The following is a 6,584-nucleotide window of genomic DNA, read 5'->3' on the forward strand; positions in this document are numbered from 1 at the left end:
TGGCTACAGGAGTTTGCACACAACAAACCAAAATTTGGCTTTATTGTGTAACAGCAAAATGTTTGCCTTAGATGTCACAAGGTGGAGACACTTCACACAGTCCACAGTGTAGCTAATTGAAGTGGACACGGCTTGTCAGTCCACTTTCAGTCTTCTAGCAAAGGGAGTGAAGACACACACTGGATGACCACAATCTCTGAGGCCGTGCTCTTATCGCTGCCTCCCCATACACTCTCATTATCTAACCTCCTCCATTTTTCCCACCACAGATGACGACTGCTCGCTCAGGATGATGATGTGCGCCTGTAATGACTCACACAGTCCTAATGTGTCTCATATGGTGAAATGGACAATAGTTTTCAAGGTTGAGAAAGTGTATTTCCAGAGAAGGCATGTTTGTGAATGCCTGGTGTGTGTGTGTGTGTGTGTGTGTGTGTGTGTGTGCGCGCGCATCTTCCATAAATGTCAACACGAGTATACAAGCTTGTAATAGAATGCGTCCCTGGTTATGTCTTAGTCTCTGTCATTGCTGAATGTCACCGCTCCTCTTCCTAATAAACTAATCCCACCTCAGATTGAAACTCCCCTAAATGTGATTTACAGATGATAATGTTGTCCAGAGTGCATTAGTGCCTCATTACCTCCCTGGCTAATGGAGCTGCTCACTGTCATCTTCCTCTGAGTTGGTTTGTGGGAGTTATGTCTCCTTTTGCCCCAATTCAGGCTTTTAGCACCACAGTTCACTATGTACCATTAATAAATCTTGAATGTGCTGTGTTCAGACCTCTGCCAGGCCGGAGAGAAGGTAAAGGCATCAGCACCATTTGATGAGTTAATTGGCACCAGGCATTGCACCTTAACAATGTTTTGCGCTGGTAGGAGCAATTTGAAGATTGGCGATTAATATCAATGATTATGGAAAATGATCATTGAAATCTAAGACCAATGTCCAAACTCAATATACAGTCTCAGAAGGTTAACAGAAGGAGTGAAAGTGAGCACTGACTGTTATGAATCCAGCAATTGTCACAATTATAGCCACAATAATCACAAACAACGACGGTTTAAATTATAACAGCATTTATTCACAGCAATAATTATTCAAGATAACATCACTCTGGATAAATGGCTGTTATAGTTTGATTATCCAATGACACACATCAGCTACTAATCTACAACAGGTAACGCACATGTAATAAGAATGGATTAGCAATATGGATAGCCTTAGCGATGGTGATAGCTATAGCGGTAACAGCAGTAATATCATGTGTAGCAACACAAATAGTGATGGCAATGGCAATCACAATTGCACTAGTCTATCTATGGGTCTTGAGTGTGTGTGTTTGTGTGTGTGAGCAGTAAAGATGGCCGAAGAGTCACGTGAGTGACGTCTTCAATGGCCAAGATGGCGACGGAGTGACGTCGGCTACGCACTCGTCGGAGTCAAGATGGCGATAGATTGCCGCGTGTGAATGTGTGTGAGGGGAAGAAAAGAGGAGAAAGAGATCGCAGACGATGTCACCACAGTTGATTATTACAATATCACTACACAACAGCTGAGCCGGCGAACGGAGTTCACAGGTCGGGTATTGGTCCTTGAACTAGTGATATTGCTCAATCACTGATCACGGTGACGGCCGACACGAGATCTGTAGCACCAATCAATTTTACAATTTATGGGGTTTAAGGGAAATAAACAAAGCAAAGCAAGCAAACAAATAAAACTGAATCCCGGATAAACCAAAGACACGGTAAAACAAAATGCCATGCACGCGATTCTAATTGTCTCTGCCCAGACATAAGCCTCTTACTTTGGTTGCTCCGCTCCTCCGGAGTGAGAGAGATAAAGCGAGAGAGGGATCTGCTCCGAGTGTCCACAACGTGTTCTTCGGCTCGGTTGAGCAATCAGTGTTGCTCCTCAGACACTGGAATCAGCTGATCGTGTGGCGGTCCGTCCACCTTGTCAGCAGGAGAAGAGAAAAAAACACAGCAGACTGTGACCCGGGTTTTTGTGGTGGTAGGATCCAAATGATTGGTTTTGCTCCCTTCGGCGATCTGGTCGAGACGAAAGCCGGGAGAGCTCTCTACTGCAACTAGAGCCTGGGAAAAAGCCAAGGTGGACGGTTGCCGTGGGTCTTTATCGCCTGGGTGACGTCACCGGGGACCAGTGTCCAGCCAGTGTCTCCCTTCAGATCCTGTTCAGCCTCGAACAGGATCTGAAAGGGGGTGGGTTGTGGTGCCGTTTTCAAACAGGCTGACAACTCTGGCCCAGGCTTCTGGAGGGACATGTAGGCCTCTCTATTATTCTTTGCAGAGCACATGTGAGATGATCCCAACAACAATCTCTTTCAACATTCTCATTGTCCAATGACAGTTTATGATCAGTGTCATCAGGCCTGTGAAGCATAAAGCGAAAAGTGTGGGAAAAAACTGAACCATGTGTGTCATGCGTGTGTGGCATTTGCAGAATCTCTATGTTTTTATTTCATAACCCATTTTAACAGATTCATATTTGGATGGTATGACGAAACTGATGCAGGCAGAAGAACTCCACACAGAAGGGCCCCAGGCCCAGGAACCGAACCCGCAACCTTTTCGTGGTGGGGCAACAGCGCTGATGACTATGCTGCCATCATCTGATTTAGAAATTCAGACTCCACGTGCTTTCAAGTCAGCTATCTTGGTTTAACCGTAACTGGCGGAGAAGGTGGAGCTGAGAAGGAGTGCTGTCTGAAAGTGACCTGCTCTGTACTCTGTCCTGATTGGATGCTAAAGTCAGTCAGTTCGAACTGTAGCCACGAGCTTGCAAAAGAGAGTGGCCAAAATTAGGAAATTCAAATGAGAGTTTACGTCACATTGATGAGACAGATAAATATATGGGACCAGTTCCTGTGTCGTTCATGTGACCTTGGAATGAAAGCTATGTCTTTTTTTGTTTTTCATCATTTAGCCAAAACCACAGGATGAAAGCAGAGCCTGTGACCACAATCATGGAACTGTTTATCACCCCTTTATTTTCCACATGTGGAAGAGTCAGTAAATGTTGAGCTGAAATGTTTGGAATTTTTTGTGACCTCATTGAACAATGTTGCCGTCTACACACGGATTTGCTCAGGTGATTTAGTGGTGCACAGCAACAGGGTCTGCTTCAGATCACACACATCTTAATTCGTCCATTGTTTTAAGAACGCAGGTGAGAAGAAAAGAGAAAACACGTCTTATTGCTTTATTCTGAAATGCGTTTTTTTCATCCCCAGATGATGGATGACACTGCTGTGTGGGCTTCCAGCTCAGCAGACTTTTCATCAAGCCGATTCTGTGAAGAAGGTGCGGCCCCACCTCCCCCCACCCATTGCTCTTGTGTTTTGGGAGGCTAAGAAGAGTCTCAGGTGGCGGGTCACATTCGCCAATTATACAGCAGATCAGAGTGAAGGAGAAAGGCAAGGACAGTCATAGGTGTGGGAGGAAAAATCAAAGGCAGCAGGGTCACAGGCAGGAAAAGACAGGAGCTCTGCCTCAAAGACTACCTTATATACATACCAGCTCAGGTCCAGATATCAGGCAGGAGTGAAAGAACAGCTAGAGAGGGTCAGGACAGGATGCAAATGGATTCCTTATGAGATTAGACCAGCTGGCTGCTGGAATAGAGGGGAGACCAAGAGATTAATACTTTTGAGTCTTCCCTTGTTGGCACAGCTCAGTACAGAGAACTGTACTGTTTCAGTGTGCGTCTCAGTGTGCAGAAATAGCAATATTTTATCTATCTATTATTATTATCATTATCGGCTTTTATTATTTTTATACCTTGTGCCTGGCGCCAGGCATCGACTAAAACTAAAAAACTCAACATCATAAAACATTTTTGTGGAAGCAAAAGTAGAAACAGTACCAAACAGTCAGGACAAAAACACAGGACGTATTTTAATAAGTTGATTCACAGTCTGAACACAGTGGCATCAATGTGCATTGATGGTTATCCCATCTGAGCGTCATTGCGGAGGCTCGGCGCCTCGATTTACTGATCTATTGGAGTAAATTCATTGATCAGGCCACTGACTTCTGATCAATGAGCCAACAGACGGTTTGAGCAGTGAGCTGCCGCTACAGCTCGTGCTCATGAGAACAGAGGGATGAGACTGATGCTGTTCACAGGTCTTAGCATGAAGCAAGTGGTGAAGGAGACATGTTCAAATAACACAAAAGCACAAACAAATTTGGTGTCAATGAAAGGACTGCTGTTTGGAGGAGAGTCTGACCCAAAACGGATTTATGGACTTGAAACAATCATCCAAAAAAATGTATGAAACCTGTTTGAAGCAGCAGTCTCTTCAGATAATACAGAAGGCTTTCAATGTTGGATACAGTTAATATTTGGTTGTAAGCCGCTGTTGTTGCTGAAAAATGGTAGCTCTCGAGCATGAATTACAAATGAGTGTTGTGTATTTAATTAATATATTAGACAGAATATTGTACACAGTCTGGTCAGCCGATAAGATCAGCTCCCTCAGACTCTCCTATTATTACATCAGCTGATCAGTTCTCATCACTGACCAACATTAGTTCTGCCTTCTTGTGTTGATGAACCATCAGATGTGAAAACTCATTAGCTTTCTTTAAATCGTCTGTAATCTCCAGCGCCTGCATGGCTGCCTCATGAAAATGATGGTTGAACTTTTAAAGAAAAGGGGTCAGACGGTGTAATGAATGATTGTCAAAGGCTGTTAGAGCGGCACAGCGTCTTCGTTTAGATCCAGGCTCCCCCTGAAGTTTTACCATTTCAAGCTGATAGATGAACGAGGAAATATTTAAATGTTTGATTCATTTAAATGATTGCTTTGGACTTTAAATCTTAGTTCTGGTTCTGTCAGTCCAGGTTTTGAGTTTTAGGTTTTTGTATAGGCTGGGTCCTGGCAAGTTGAATCTGGTTCCAGTTTGGTCTGGCTACAGGCGAACGTGCGTGCATTGGAGTTCGTTCACCTGCTTGTTGACATAAATAGCGTCTGTACTCATCTGCTCATTAAGTCAAATATAAAATGCAGGTTATTTTTGAAAGTTAAATGCTAATAAATAGCCCCTGTCTCATTACCATAATAATTAAAAGCTAAAACGACAGGTAATTATAGATTATGGTGGCATTTTTACGACCCCGTCAATCACAGTGATGGACAATGAATGTCTGACAACCTCAGCATCCCACATCAGCGCCAGCGGGGACATGGTTGGTACTGTATGAAACTTGATTAGAGCAAGTCGAAGTTGATATTAAAGATTGAAATCAGAGCATCCAATATTTCAATATGTCAGAGATAATTAAAAATTAGTAAGGAAGGAGCTGTTTTAGTTCAGTCCTCAGATCAACTCTGTGCTCTTGTGTTGTTTATGTTCTGCGGTGTTTCTCTGAGTTACATCCAGCAGCTCCTGTCATGGCAGGGTGACATGACTGCTCAGTATGGCCATACTTCACTGCTGTATTATCCACAGGCTCCCTGAACCAGATGAGATATAATCCCATATGGCAGCTGCAGAGGGTCAATAAGATTTTAGTTACACTTCACTTCCACCAAGGCGCCGACCCTGGATGTACGACAATGTGGCTACCTCAATCTCACTGCTGGTTGCTGCTCAGTTAATGAAATGAAATTGAGGAAGCCGTTGAGGAAAATAAAAAAAAAAGCTTGTACTAAACCGGAGCTATAAATAATGCTTTGTATTCAAGAAGAGAACATCACGCACTTGTCTTAGTCGAATCAGTACAAATGGGGATGAGGGGTATCTGTCAGCTCATGAGCTGGGTGTTTGGAGACAGTATGCGACCTTGAGGCGATTTTTTTAATTCTGGGTACAAGAAAAACAAAGTGGTCTGAATCGTACTAGTATACTAGGTATACTAGTATTATAGGTATACTAGTATAATAGGTGTGAACTTGATCAATAGTTCACAGGGATGAGCTCAATAGGTCGCCACCTCCTCAATCAGGTGATCAGTTCTGTGAGGGAAGAGATACATCTGAGACTCCAGTGAAACATCACCCAGAGATCAGAAAAGCTTGTGCACACACACCCACTCTGACCAGCTAACTGTCACTGAAATGCAAAGGGTTTAGCAAAAAGTGTACAACATTGACAGGAAACTGTCAGACAGGACTCCCTATAATCTGCAACACAACAAAAAAAGGTGAAGAAAATCACTACGTAAATATAAATTTAATTATGAAAATAACGAACAACTCAAACAAAAAGTCTGATTAAAAAGATGAAAGCTGTGCTCAGGGGCTCAGGGGCCACATCCTTTGGCGGGACTGCCCCTATGCAGGCATTACTGATCACGAAGATGGTACTGACACAGGCAGTCTGGTCTATGGAGGCTTTTGTAACACCGAGCGGAGATTGTGCTCCTTAGCAACTTCAACAAAACCAAACTCTCTTTTAAAAAATCTCAGGCTTCAAGGCCTTGATTTTATCCTGTCAAACAGAGCTGAAACACAACACTAAAATTTTACAACCTGAACCTCGGGCTCTGTGTTGTTTGCTGCCACATCATTTTCATTAACGGTGTAATGAATCTGCGGATACCTTTGGCTACA

Source organism: Echeneis naucrates, chromosome 19 (genome assembly GCF_900963305.1).
Source record: "Echeneis naucrates chromosome 19, fEcheNa1.1, whole genome shotgun sequence".
Lineage (NCBI taxonomy): Eukaryota > Metazoa > Chordata > Actinopteri > Carangiformes > Echeneidae > Echeneis > Echeneis naucrates.